Raw genomic sequence first — 15,557 nt, 5'->3', positions numbered from 1 at the left:
TAAGATAATATTATTCTATTTCATTTTACGAGAAGACACAAGTACTATGCCAAGAAATAAAATAGTCTACGTGTCTTAAATCCTCCTCAATAGAAATTAATGCTAGTAATTTACTAGTTTTTTTAATTAAGCATCTAACACATTGAGTTTAATAGAGCTAATGTGAATAGAAAGAGATAAAAGAAATATTTCTCAGAACTTTTTTGTTGTTGTTGATGAATTCATCATTGTACATTTATTGAACTCAAATTACATGGTGGGTACTGTCCTAGAGTACCCGACCCGTGTGCTCAAGGGACTAAAAGTCAAGAAACTATGTGTAGCGCCTTCATAAGAATGTAAGACAATGATATTAATAAGTATGATGGCAGTCAGTAAATTGCCAAGCTAATGGTTCAGAAAGATGTGCCATGGACTCTGAGGGTAGAGAAACAGGGTGGCTTCCTGAGAGAAGTTGCATTTTTCTGAACCCTGAAGGCTGGGTGGAATCTGGATAAGAAGAGCAAGAGGATCAAGCAGAGATCCTCTATACTCTAAGCAAAGGCCCCAGAAAGCATTAGCAGTGTTCAGAAAACAAACCAGAGTGGCTGAGAAGAGGCTGCTGGAGGCAACACAGGAAGAGTGGCATTTGAAAGGAGCCAGCGGCCAGATTGTATAAAACATTGACAAATGCCCGACATAGGGCATTATATAGTGTTGTAGATGACCTTGTGTGAGGAAGGATCCCTGGTGTAGGGAAGAAAAGCTCCTAAGTAAGAAGGGTTCAAAAGGAGCAAATATTTTAGGAGTACACATACTAAACACATACCGAGAATCCCAAAAGTGGGATACTTCCAAATGGTGAAGGAATGTGTTTTCTTGAATGGGATCTCTGCGCCCTATGACAGTTTGGACATGATGTCTACTGTGATTTCTGTTTCCCTTTCTTTATACCCCAGGCCCAAAAGTGTGATGCCATCTGAAATCCTCTAAATTCCTGATCCCTTGCATTTTTGACCCCATGCCAATAATATGTCAGCTCCTTTTCTCTCCTCTTGCAGCATATCTTCTCCAGACAGTATTTTGCCCTTGTGCACAAGCTCCAGACTTTCCAAAAGTTGGGGAAATTTTGCAAAGAAGGAACATGGCATCTGATTCTTGGAATCACCCTCCCTCTCTTCTCTTCCAGCTGCTGCACATACATACACTGCTTAATTTTATTTAATAAGAAAGCTCAAAATGTTTCCTAATTCAGAACATAATCCTGCCTGCTGCTCCCTCTAGTCTAACCAGAAATCACATTCTCCTCTTCCTCTAACTCAATAAACCAAATCTAATTGGAGAATAATTATAAAATACACTGATGTGCAATTTGTTTCACTAACCCAATAATTAATTAATATGCTACTTATGGAAGAGCTCTTAAGACACAACACAAATTCCACTAGATGAAAGAGAATGCCGGAGACATAAACCAGGGGCAACGTCGTTACGTAAGATAAGCCGGGACAAAAAGATAAGAGGGAGAAAAAGTCAAGATCTACTTGGCCTTTTTGAATCTACGGTGAGATTTGTTTTACCCCATTTGCGGATTTTCCTCTTACCCTTTTTGTACATGAGAGGTAGATTGTGTGTTTTGCAGATGAATTGGCAGCAATACTCAGACAGCTGAATCCAGCTGGTGGATGGACTTTTTCATGTTTAAACTTTCCAACCACCAGATGCTTTGCAGTGAGAGAATAGTCCCAATCAATGGCACCCATCTCCTGTTGATTCCTGGTTGGTCTGAGTACACACTCTATGCTCATCCAGGTAATATACTACTTTTAGCACCTTTTGCCTTTACACAGTTGAATCTTGCAGCAGGAAATGCCTTGGATTTTCCCTTTTATTGTTTAAAATGTGCAGTGCACTTAAATTGCTCTGGAGACTTCATTTAAAATGATTATAAACATATCTTCTATTTGCCTTTGTGAGAGTTGCCGCTAAATTGATCTCCTTGTAATTATTGCAATGAGCAACTATTAAATGATCACTACATCAACCAAATGTTTTTAAAGATATTTTCTTCACTTTGGACAATTGAACTTATTCCTCACAAATGGGTATTGGATTCTGAGTGACACCAGGCAATGCTCCACCAACCCACCTTCGGAAACTGAAGAATATTCCGTTTTCTTTTCATCCTTTCAGTTCTGTCTTATAAAATAGGCTTTTACCTTTAGAAGGATAATGACCTCTCCTTTGTAGTACCCACCACCTGGGAGGCTGTAATGTTTCTTATCTAAGGGTGACAGAACTTCGAATGATCCAGAACGGATCATGTCTCTATATCCTCTTCTTCACAAGGCTCCTGGCAGCCTTTCTTTGAATCACAAGCACACTTGAAGGGTTTCCCCAGCTCAGCCTGGGTGTGCCCGTGTCAGAACTCACTTTTCCTGGAGACCTTGTGCTTGTACAACACAGTTCACTTTGGCAGGCCAGCACCGTACACGACAAATGAGAACTGAGACCCTACAAGTTCAGCTGATTTCCAGCCTAAGGCCTATATGAAGGAAACAGTAAATCCATCGCAATGTGTTTCTTTGCCAGGATCTGCATATGAGAACTGCTTTTTATTTTTATTGCTGTTAACATGAAGTCTGACATTCAGCTGAGACTTGCCTCATCTTATGAAAAATAACTGATCAATCGCCTACCTACTGTCTGCAACAGAGGTTGCACTGCAGTAAGACATCGTGCTTTTACTCCACATTTATTTTACACAGGATGTTATGCAGCAATGGGGGAGGCTTTCTGCTCACATACAACATTGTTCAAATCTATTCAAATCTCTCTCCTCAGGGTGTCACCTGACCCTTTTGATCCTGCATCAGAACTCTCCTGAACTTGGTAAAAAGAACAATTGTTATGCAAGCTTACTTTTTAGAAACATGGACCTAGTCTGAGAAATTCTTTTTCGTTTAAAAAACAGTTTCTTTTATAGCCATGGGATTTTCCTTAACACACAGAATTAGTCAAGCGAAATCCTATGGACTCATCCTGGTGGATTCATGACAGGAATGCTAATTAGGAAATTCCATTTTATTATACGAAGCCATATTGGACGAAGGTAAGACAAACTTGCTTAAATGAATTCCTATTTCAAGACTGGAGGAATTTCCAAACTATAGAAAACTGAAAGGAACAACTCCCTTCCTCTCTAACTCTTCAAGTCTTCAAATTGTACTGTCGTATTTCAGATTTTAACTGCCTAGAATCTAGAGAGAAATCTTTTTGCCTCTGTTTCTCATTCTATAGAAACCTCATCATGGCACAATATGTGTATGGATTTTTTGAATAAAGTGACTGTGGTGATAAGGCAAATAGATGCATTCAACACTAGAAACCATCAAACAACCTGATAAAGTAGATGAAAATAGGTTACAGACTTCTTACAGATTTTTTTTCATAGTTTAGAAACTAAAATATGCAAGGAACATAGTGATGCTTAATAGATATTAATTGATGTGATGATAATCTTCACATAATACAATGCTCCTCCGACTCATTTGTACTGTAGAATTACCTGGGCTTGTGTTAAAAGTGCAGCTTCCTGCGCCCATCCCCTGAAATTCTGATTCAGCAGTTGTGGAATGGGGCCCAGCAGTCAGCAGTTTTGACCAACACCCCAGACAATTTGGATATAGGTGGTCTGTGGGCCGTGCCACAGGACACGGCATGTGAAGAAAGCATCATTTATTTCCTGTGAGTCAAGAAGCACGTCACAAAGCAACTGGATGACAAATGCTCTCTGAAGAGCAGGAGGCACATTGCCAACCTGGAAAGGCATTCTGTTCATTTGTTCCTTCACTCCTTCCTTCCTCATTCTTACAAACCCCACGGAGCATCTATTACAAAGCATTTCTTTGCTTGCCACACCCTGTAACTCCTCTGTAAGCCCCAGGCATAGACAGGGGTTAGCTGTAGAGAAGCCCATTGTCGGACTATCAGATGCAGAAGAGCACTCTTTTTCTACTCGAATTTTCCTGTATTTGAGGCTGCTAGTCAGCATTCCACAAGCACATAGTCCTTGCTTCCAGAAAGGCCCCATATCAGCACCCACATTTTACCTCCTGCTTTCAGCCTTCAGAACACCCTTTGAAGGTTTACGTCGTTGGCTTAGAGCTTGAGCCCACATCACTCAACATCAGGCTGGACACTGTGCTTTGATAACAGAGGTAGAGCATGGAAGCCAGTTTTACACCAACTCAGGTAAAGTGGGAAAGTTCTACACTGAGGGAGTTGATGCATTTTTCTCAACTTAAAGTTAGTTTTCTAGTGAGGATAAATTAATAACATCATATAACTCACTTTCAACACATATTGCTTTTTTTCTTTAAGCTAAAGAACAAGCCAAATAAATTTAGCCTTTAAAATAGACTGCATCCCAAATTCCTTATAATTGTATGAAAATAAATCATATATAATACCACCATATGTGTTACGTGGTATAGGGCTCAGATAAATAGGATCCTCATGAAATCTCTGATACAAGATTTTATTAATTCAAAATGATAGAACATATACTGCCAAACGGTACAGAAGAAGGAGAAACTGGTCTCCTTGTTCTAACCTTGAAGACCTGACTTACTGCAGTGCTGCCTTGGGGTAGGATTTAGTTGACAATCAGATACTTGGAAACTCTCAACTCAAGTTTATATCTAGAGAAGTTCTATTTTCAGAAGTGGTGGGATAGGTATTTTTCAGACCAATCTTCCTGCAGAAAACAACTAAAAATATTGGATAAAATGTTAGCCCTCCCAAAAAAGTCTCATGCATGTATCAATAACCTGCCAAGGCTGTAAGGAACTACCAGGTCAAAATCTAAGGGGAAGAGGGAAGCTAGAGAAGAAAGCAAGACCTGAGCACTACAGATGCTTTTATCCAGAAGGCTTCTGCTAAGTTTTGTTGGTCTCATGCAGAGGTGGACAGAAGTCAAGGCTCAGGGCCAATGCAAGAGGGGAGTCTAAGAAAAACCATTCTCACATTGAATGAGCCCCAGAGACTATACCCTCAGAGTATGTGTCAACCAGAAGTCAACTTGCCTCCACTACACCTATGGGGGAGGAGGGACAGAAAGTGGGGAGTGGAGGGGGAGAAAGAAATCCTTCCTGAGACATTACAGCCCCAGCTCAGCCCGCATGTGGATTGGCACCTGGATTGTGTTGCCTGGAGATTCCAGAGAACCTCAGACTCTGAACTTAGATTTAAGACCGTCAAGGACTGGTAACGCCCACAGTGCCAGGCAGAAGCCAAACCTCTCGATTCATGTGCCTTCACGACAAGTCGCAAAGACACAAACAAATAATTTTTCAAAGACAATAAGTACACACACAAAGGTTACCCAAACACAGCAAAACAAGACATCATGAGCAAATTTGTGATCTGCTGGGACTCCCTAAACTCTGCTCTGTGAAAGTAGGATCAGTAGGGAAGGAGGAGATACCTGCCCAGCTCCGCCAGAGTAAGAGCGCTTTAATCCATGTAATATTTGATGAAAAGTTTCTGTGACTAGAAGAGATGGAATACACAGTGTCAGGAAAATAGAAACACCGGGGTTTCTCAACTACATGATACACAGTGGCACTCAACTCCCTGACCATTAAGAAACTAGAATAAAAGTCATCAAATTTCCTCAGGTCAGAAACTAATCTATTTGGGAAAAAAATGTGTGAGGAATTCAAAGAGCACATAATTTTCTTCAGAATCTTAAAGGAAAAAAAGAAACTGACAAGAGGAGGGATTCAGTACTTGAATCCATCTCAGAGGCAAAAACTGAGGTGTAAAACTGAATCCCAGGTGACAAGGAGATCAGAAGCAGCACCGGCAAGCGGCCCAAGGCCGCCTCAGGATTCTAGACTGCCAATCACCTTCGTCCAACTGCTCTAACCTGAATTCATCAAGCCTTTTGATTTTGTTCATGTGTTTCAAATTCCAAAAAAAAAAAGTATTTTTCCAGAATTCTTTGCCCTGTATTTTTAAAACCATGTGTGTTTTAGGGTCAATTTAATCTGAATGTTTCCTATTTTCTTATAATTAAACCATCAAAATATTGTCCTTTAAAAACTATTTGATGTCCATGAAATCATCTGAGCCCTTTCAATAAGCTTCTTAAAAGGGTTTTTATCCCACTTGAAAACAGAAGTTGCACTGTGTTACGGGTGACCTGGTGCAGAAACCAAGAATCCCCTTTAAATTCCCAAATCCTTGAAGTCTGAATAATTTCTGAACTTGGAGAAAATGAGTTCACCCATTGCTAAAGTTTCTGTGTTGCTAAAGAAGACATTTGGAGCAAAGATGAGTTCCATCAGAGGGGAAAACAGAGATGCAGGAGAAATTGGAGGTATGCGAAGTTAGCTAAGGCCCCTGAGGAATAGCTGGAAGCCTAACTTGTCACACTGCCATCCGTAGAGCACGCAAAAACTTGAGTGCACATCAAATGTTTGACAGGACTACAAAGAAATGTGATATCCATATGAAATAATATTTGCTCATAGCACTGAGAAAACAATGGAATAGAAATTAATGGATTTCAGCACATCCAATTGCTCTCTAGTATAATCCTGTTGTTGGCAGCCCATGGAGAACCCTCTGTAAATTTACCAACACTGAATAATTAATTTTGCATAAAGGATAAACAGGATCAGTTATTCTAACACTAACGCCTATTGTGCAGAACTGGAGAACCTTGGCTGCATGACCAGCGGATGGACAAGGTCTGTCATCGAAGACTATGGATGGCAAACCAGGAGAAAGAGCTGGGTTCTATAGAAAACTCTCTCCCCTGCTCTGTTGGCATTGACAAGAGCCCAAGAGCTGAGCAGCAGCAAGCATGCCTGTGCGAGGAAAGCTCTCTCTCCAGCCAGGCTCCAGGGTGCTTTCAGCAGGCATTTCCAGGGAATCCATAAATACTTCTGTTCTGAGCAGTTCCCAGCTCTTGGAGAGCACAGGCCTGTTATCACCAAGCATCAAATACTGAGCAGACAGGATGCAGGGGCTTCCCCACCAAGGGAGCTGGCACATGAACTCGAAGGAAAAGGGATCTGAGTCCATTTCCTGCAATTGTTAGAGAAGGATGGTGGCCTGGCCCTTGGGTATTTAGTGAGCCGTACTGTTCTCATGTGATTGCTAGGATCTCAGTTTATCCAGGCCTTCATCTTCTGCACAGAAACCCCCTCTGCTTAGAAACTGGGAGAATAAAAAGGTTGATATTCCTATTATTGTTAGTGAAATAGTGTATAGAGTGCTTCACAGTTTGCAAAGCTCTGACACATGCCTTAAATGTCATCTTTGATAAGCCTGTTGATTTTAATCAGAACAACAATGATAGTAACAATAAAAAGCATTATTAGAACAAGTGCGTTTAGCAAAGTTGCAGGATATAAGGTTGACATATAAAAATCAATTGCACTTCTATATAGTACTAGCAACAAACAACCGGAACTTTTAAACAGTTTTGAACTTTTAAATAATTGACATATAATAAGCTGCATGTACTTAAAGTGTACACTTTGATAAGTTTTTAGATGTGTGTGTATATTTATATGTATTCATGAAACCATCACCACTATCAAGAAAATAAACATAATCATCGCTCTCAAAAGTTTTCTGTGTCCCTTTATAATCCCTCCCTCTCGCCCCACCATGCCCTTTCTCTACCCCCATGTTTTCTGTCACTGTAAATTAGTTTGCTTTTCCTAGATTTTTAGATGTATGGAGACATAAACTATGTACTGTGTTTGCCTGGCTTCTTTCACTCAGCATTATTTTGAGGTTCATCCACGATTTTGCTTGGGGTGTTTTTGGTTCTTGAATCTGCAGGTTTATATTATAATTTTCATCAAACTTGAAAATATGTTCAGCCATTATTTCTTCAAATACTTTTTATGCTCCCCTCTCCTCTCCTTCAAGAAATCCTTAGCACCTATATTAGGACATATATTATGACTCATGAGCTCATTGATGCTCTGCTTCTGTTTTTGTTTTTTTCAGTCTTTCTGTATCTTTGAATTTCATTTTGGATAGTTTCCATTGCTTCCAATTTACTATTTCTTTCCTCTTCAGTGTTCAATCTGCCATTAATTCCATCTAGTAAGTTTCTCCACCCAGACATTGTAGTTTTCATCACTAGAAGTTCAATTTAGGTCTCTTTTTTTATATATGTATAGTTTCTGTCACATTTAACATTTTTCATCTTTCTTCTAGCTTCTTGAACATATGGAACACAGTAATTGGAACTCTTTTAATGTCCTTGTCCATTAATTCTATCATCTGGGTCATTTCTGGGTCAGTTTCAACTGAATGAATTTTCCCCTAATTATAGATCACATTTTCCTGCTTCTTTGTATAGCTGGTCTTTTTTTTTTTTTTTTTGGATGCCAGACAGTGTGAAGTTTATCTTCTTAAATCCAGGATATTTTTCTATTACCAAATAGTCTTGAATTTAATCCTGGGATGCACTTACATTACTTGGATACATTTTGATCCATTTGGGTCTTGCTCTTACGTTTTGTTCCGTAGGACCAAAACAGCATTTAGCCTAGGGCTCATAAATTTCAAAGGCTTCTCTACTGAGTGGTAGGAACAAAAACCATTTTCCACTCTGCATGAGCCCTAGGTATTCTCTAAACTTTCTGAGTGATCCTTTCCCTGGCCTCTGGTAGTTTCCTCTCCAGCATGCACTGATCAGTACTCAGCTGAAGACTTATAGGGACTCTGTGCAGAGATCTGGAATTCTCTCTCAGTGCAGTTCTATTCTCTCCAGTACTCTGATCTGCAGACTCTAGCAATCTCGCTCTCTCTGAACTCCCACCTCTCTTTCCTCAACTCAGGGAGAATACTGGGCTCCCCCTCAATTGCTGCCTCCTTCGCTGTGGCCTGGAATCACTCTCAAGCATAAGCTGGGCAGTCACAGGGCGCATCTTGTTTTTTTCCCATCACTCAGATATCACTCTTTCATTGCCTGTCCTATGATTTGAAAGCCATTGTTTTATACATATTGTTCAGCTTTTTAGTTGTTTCAGTTGAGAGGCTAGATCCAGTTCCTGTAACTCCATCTTAGCTAGAAACAAAAGTTCCACAATTGGAAACTAAAATTGAAGTTTATATATAAAATTTACAAAAGCATCAAAGATACAAAACTCTTAGGGAAAAATATAATACAATGTGTGTAAAACCTATATACTGAAAATTACAAAACATTTCTGAGATAAATTAAAAATGGTCCTAAATAAATGGAGATTAACTGTATTCATTTATCAGAAGACACAATATTGATAAGATGTCAATTCTCCCCAAATTGATCCATTGACTCAATGCAATTTCAATCAAAGCCCATCAGGGTTTTGGGTAGAAACTGACAAACTGATTTTAAAACTTATATACAAATGCAAATGAAGATCTAGAAAGTTAAATTATTCTGAAAACAAGAACAAATTTGGAGTAATTATGCTATCCAATTTCAAGACTTATTATAAAACTATAGTACTAAATATGGCATGGTATTGGAGCAAATACAGACATATAGAGCAATAAAATAGAACACAGAGTCCAGAAATAGACCCTCAGATTGATAGCCAACTGATTTTCAGCAAAGGAGCCAAGGTAATTCAGTAGAAGGGCTAGATATTTTTAATAAACAGTCCTAGAAGAAATGGTCATATGAGAGGGAAAAAAAAATTCCTAGATCCTTACCTCACACCATTTACAAAAATTAACTCAAAATGAATCAAACACTTCAATGTAATATCTAAAACTACAAAACTTATGGAAGAAAACACAGGGGAAATCTATTTATTGGGTTGAAGAAAATATTTCTTAAGTAGAACACAATAATAAACCACGAACGATAAGCTATGATAAATTGGTCTTTCTAAAAATTTAAATTTCTAAAAATTTAAACTATAATAAAGAGTCTGGCTCCATTTCCATGTTTGAATTGGACTGTTGACAGCTCTCATCACTCCCCCGCCCCCTCACCTCTGAGCTAGCTGATAAGAAAGCCCAGGTGCTCCACCTTTGTCACCTGCAGGAAGTTCAAAACGTGCAAATCCTGGCTCTCATGCACAGGAACGCTTATTCCAGTCCCATTCCCCAATGACAATAAAAACAAAACCAGTCTCTTTTCCCTGTTCGCTGAAGCCATTTTGGGACCTGCTTAGGAGCCTGCCCTGCTCTCCCCAAAGTCTCATTATTGGGTAATAACCTCTTCAGACCTTCTTGGTGGCATCAAGAGTCTCAACACCTACATCACATTTGGTGAGGAGGAATCCATCCTGTTTCTATGGGATAACCATACAAAAATGTTTACACTTCAAAAGACACTGTTAAGAAAATGAAGACGCAAACCATAGAGCAGGAGAAATTATTTGCAATCACATATTCATAAGAGGCAGTTATCTCGAACATATAAAAGAACTCTTACACCACAATAACAAGAAACAAACAACCCCATTTTAAAAACTGGCAACAGATTTCAACAGATTCGTCACCAAAGAAGGTGTACAAATGACAAATAGTCACATGAAAGCGTGCCGAGCATCATTCATCATTAGGGAAATGCAAATTAAAACAATGAAATATCACTTTACACCTCCTAGATTAACTAAAGTTACAAAGACTGACAATACTGAATGTTGCTGAGGTTGTGCAACAACTGAAAATTTCATACATAACTAGTGGAAATGCAAAATGGTACAGCCACTTTGGAAAACAGTTTGGCCGTTTCTTTCAAATTAAACATACGTGTGATCAAACAGTACGGTGAATGTCTAAATTTTAAAAATTTATTACAGTAAGACACATTGCTATTAATCCCCCTCAAAGTACTCACCCTCGCTTCAAACACACTTATCCCATCATTCTTGCCACTTTCTGGAGCAGTTCTGGAAGTCCTCTTTCGTGAGTGTCTTCATTCTCCGTCATGACAACGCTCCGTGTCCCACATCACTTCTGGTATGCGCCGATTTCTGTCAAACAAAAACATTACAGTGTCTCCTCATCCATTTTATTCACCAGATCTGGTACCGTGCAACTTCTGGCTCTTCCCCAAAGTCAAAATGACCATGAAAGGTAAATGTTTTCAATCAATTCAGGATACGGAGGCAGCCACGACAGCGCAAATAAAGACACAAAAGAGGACTTCCAGACTATGTCAGAAAGTGGCAAGAACGATGGGATAAGTGTATTCAAAGTGAGGGGGAGCATTTTGAAAGGGATTAATGGCAATGTGTCTTTTGCTGTAATAAATTTTTTTTTAATTTAAACGTTCACTGTATTTTTATGATCACATCGTGTATGTGTATTACATCTCAATAAAGAATTTTCAAACCAATAGCTAGCATCTATTGGCTGATGAAACACTGTGTTGGGCTCTTCAGATTGTTCTGTTTCACATGCATTGCTTTACTCGATCCTTGCACATTTTCAGTATGGTTCTGAGGGAAGATTCTACAAAGATGGGCTCAGGGAAGCCAAGGGACTTGTCCAAGATCATACCGTCTAGAGGTAAGTGGCAGAGTTGGGGTTTTTTAATTCTAAATTCAGTGCTCTTTCATTTCAACACCTTTTTTCATGGAAATTCATGTTTTTAAATCTCCCCTTGATGATTTCAATGTGTTGTTTTACACTACCTTAAGTACCTTAAAGTACTTTTAAGCACCTTAAATACAGACTATCTTTATCCATCTCTTTTTTAATTATAGGTCAATTATTTATAAAGGTCTTCATAATTCAGTATGTGACCACCTTATTTAAACCTTATTTATGTTTTGCGATAATTTCTCACCCTGATAGGATAAGCAGATTACTCTCTTATAACTTAGGAATTAACATCTTCTCACTTTTAATAAGAACCTTGGAGGGATTGACTGTGAAGCTGATGTAGGAAATGTCCCATTGTAGGTGAGCTACAATGGAGTAAAAGTTCGGTCTTCAGTTCTGAATAGGCATTGTTTTTGTCACAGTTGGGCTGGAAAGAGGAAGAATGTGCTGCCTCAGCCTTATATTCTCCCACATTACATGACAGCCTAAGAATATCACCATGATGGTTGTTGCCATAATCATCATAAGTGAGTCTCTTCTGCTATCATTCATTTTATTTTTCTTTAAACTTCCTCCTTTTTGTATCTATTCTAAGCCTAAACAATAATGGCTATGAAATCAGAGTTAATAAATTATATCCATTTTTGATACACAGTAAAATACATATGTAACAAGACGTGAAAGGGGGCTTTTTCTACCATCTCATAATTTTAGCTAAAGTTGCAAAGCTTTAAAAAAGCGGTAAGAAGTATCCCAGATAATCTAAAGCAAGGTGCTAATAGGCGACTAACATTGTCCTTCAAGACCATCAAGAAAAGGCTGAAGATTCATCAGGAGGAGAATACCTCATTAAAGTAGAGGGTACTGTGGTGTCTTCTTTTATTTCCTCTAGGTTCTTCCCCACCACTTTGGGTAAAGTAAAGGGGGTCTCCAGAAAACCATTCATAGAGCCGACGATACTGTCAGACGTGGATGCTGGCCTCTTACTCTCCAGCTGGATGCAGGTCTTGGGCAGCTCCGAAGCATTAGTGAAGTCTTGCGAGAACCCCAAATTGTGCTCCCTAGAGTTTGGAGGAATAAAGAAATCAGAGGGCAAGAGGTTAGCTGGTGCTGCCCTGGGCAGCCACACAAGGAGAGAGGGCCATGCAGAACAAGCTGCATGTCTATAAATGATAGAGCAAGGTTATGCCACTCCTGTGAGCCACGTGGATGATGCCCCAGAAAGCAGTGGGGTTAGAGCCATGTTGAAAGGACGAGGTGCCAGATCCGCCTGCTGAGGCGAGGGAATCCCAGCAGAAAAAGATTGATTGGGATAAACTGCCAAAAGATAGGGGCCAAAGGGTTGTCATATGAAGTCAGAGAGAGAGAGTCCATTAGTTCATTGAGGTGTGGTCTGCAGCAAGGTGGTGGAAGCATCTCCAAAGGACCCATAGAAACACCTCCGAGAGAGCCAGCTTGGGCCTCTGTGACAAGGAAGGCGCTGACCACAAGCTTACAACAGCTCTAGACAAACCAGTCTTTCTGTTTTTTTTCTAATCCTCCTCCTCCTGGCCTTGACGTAGGAGAGCCAGAGGCAACACTGTGAATTGGGACTTGTGAATCAAAGAGAGCAAAATAAAATATCACTCCCTTTCTTACTATTGGTCTTCAGAATCAAGGATCAGATGGTGGAGGGTAAAAACTCTGAATTGGATGAAAAGTTGAAATTTGGATTTGCATCTGACTGGAAGTTTTAAAATATGAGCGTGATACTGGTCTAGAATGTCATCCAGCAGCAGGCCAGGGATCTGACAGTGGGAAGGCAAGTGGGAAGGTAGTAGGGAATAAAAACAATGCTATTTCCTGATTGTATCTTACGGTGTTCAGCACATTCAATGAATTCAATAAATTGTTAAAATTAAAAGAATTCATGTACCTCTAAAATCATATTACATCCTGCCAGTGACCCACATTCCATATTCCACACTTTGGGAAAAACTGAGTTACATCACACTAGAATAAAGAGACCACAGAAATGACAGCATTTCAGCATCGAGAAGACCCTTGGCCATTCCCAATATTAAGTGTCAAATAGGATCATTTAGAGATAAGGACAGGATCTCAGAGATAGCAAATAACTTGCCCCACATCATACAGCTATTCCTTAAGCATTACTCAAGTATTCTAATTCCTAGATCAGAGTGCTTTCTGGAATATTATTACATTGCATTGTTTTTTCACAATTGGTAAGTTTTAATATTGTGTTGGAAATTCAATTATTGACTATATATAATTTATCTGTCTGATTTGTTTTACAAAAAAGAAAAAAAACAAAACAAAAACAAATCTCTGTATGTTCCCAATTTAATTTATCCAATATTAAAACTCTGGGAAAATAAATTATCTCCAGGTTCCTACTCTATCTCTAGTATGTCTGCCAGGTCACCCACTTACCTCAGAGTCTGAGCTTGAAAAGCCATACATAGGAACTTTTATGTAGAGTTTTCATTAATTCAACAAATGTTTATTAAACTTCTCATATGCCAAGCCTTGCACTAGGCACTGGGAGTGCAACAGAAACAAGTGAGAGTCCTTTCCCTCCAGTTGTTGGGTATCCACAGATGAGAAAAAGTGCTAGGTAAGGTTTTGCCTAAATAAATAGGTGTATATATGTATATACATACATATATATTCATATATATATATATATATATATATATATATATATTCCTACATATATATATATTCCTACATATATATATATATATATATATATATATATATTTGGTTGACATCAGAGGTCATGACTAACTAAAGTGACATTAAGATTTCCATTGGTTTGCATGGTTGGGTGAGCAGGAAAAGATCTCCTGACAGACATCGCACCCCACCTGGTGGGGCTTTAAGTGTAGGCCCCTCAGTCCCTTCCTACAGGATTTGAAAGAAACATCACTGCACCCTGAGCAGACGGAAAAGGAGAACTGGGCTGGCTGTTTCAGAAAAACAATCTACCTTAGAATTGCATCTCTTTCCATGATGGTGCAAATGAAGAGACCAAAATGCATAGTTATATTGGTCAGAGCTTGTGATCGGCAGAATAATGACCCTCCAATGATGTTCACATCCTAATCCCCAAAACCTGTGAATATGTAACCTTACATGGCAAAAGGGACTTGAGATGGATAGAGTATTCTGGATTATCCAGGTAGGCCCAATCTCCTTAAACGCAAAAGAGGAAATGAAAGAGAAAGAGGTAGATGTGACTACAGAGGAAGAGTCAGAGAGATACAACTTTTCTGTTTTTGAAGAGGGAGAAAAGGGATGGTACTGTGTTTCCCCGAAAATAAGACCTAGCCGGACAATCAGTTCTAATGCGTCTTTTGGAGCAAAAATCAATATAAGACCTGGTATATTTTATATTATTATATTATATTATATTATATTATATTATATTATATTATATTATATTATATTATATTATTATATTGAAGACCAGGTCTTATATTATAGTAAAATAAGACCGGGCCTTATACTGATTTTTGCTCCAAAAGACGCATTAGAGCTGATTGGCCAGCTAGGTCTTATTTTCGGGGAAACGGAGTATGAGCCAAGAAATGCGGGCAGCCTCTGGAAGTTGAAATAGGCAAGGATTCTCCCCTAACCCTGCCGATTCCTTGATTTTAGCCTGGGTTGGACATCTGATCAACAAAATTGTAAGATAATAAAATTGTATTGTTTAAGCTGCTACGTTTGTGGAAATTTGTTGCAGTGGTGATAGAAAATTAGTATAGAACCCATGCCTTCTCACTGAGTGAACTGAAGGTGTGGTTAAGAAATAGTTTTCAGAAAAGCAAATGACATACAAATAAGCTAATGTCTGAGATAACTATTCAAACTGGTTGTGTGTGTGTGTGTGTGTGTGTGTGTGTGTGTGTGTGTGAGTGTGTGTTTAAAGCTGGACACAGTAGGCTATTTTAGTTATTAAAGAAATGCCTTTTCTTTTCACTGAGGGGAGA

At 39.0% G+C, this 15,557-nt stretch overlaps 1 long non-coding RNA gene across 3 annotated transcripts in view; it reads right to left on the bottom strand.

Annotated features, from left to right (window-relative positions):
• LOC109451261 (uncharacterized) overlaps window positions 1–15,557 on the bottom strand; it is a 189,838-nt gene that overhangs the window by 39,940 nt on the left and 134,341 nt on the right. For all 3 annotated transcript variants that reach the window (XR_016019810.1, XR_016019809.1, XR_016019811.1), the window contains 2 exons: window positions 12,408–12,623; window positions 10,853–10,988 (listed from right to left, as the gene is read on the bottom strand). This is a non-coding gene — a long non-coding RNA (uncharacterized LOC109451261). The remainder of the gene's footprint in view (window positions 1–10,852; window positions 10,989–12,407; window positions 12,624–15,557) is intronic.

Source organism: Rhinolophus sinicus, chromosome 17 (assembly GCF_057876585.1).
Source record: "Rhinolophus sinicus isolate RSI-liver-muscle chromosome 17, RSI-T2T, whole genome shotgun sequence".
NCBI lineage: Eukaryota > Metazoa > Chordata > Mammalia > Chiroptera > Rhinolophidae > Rhinolophus > Rhinolophus sinicus.
This window is presented reverse-complemented; position numbering and strand designations above follow the sequence as displayed.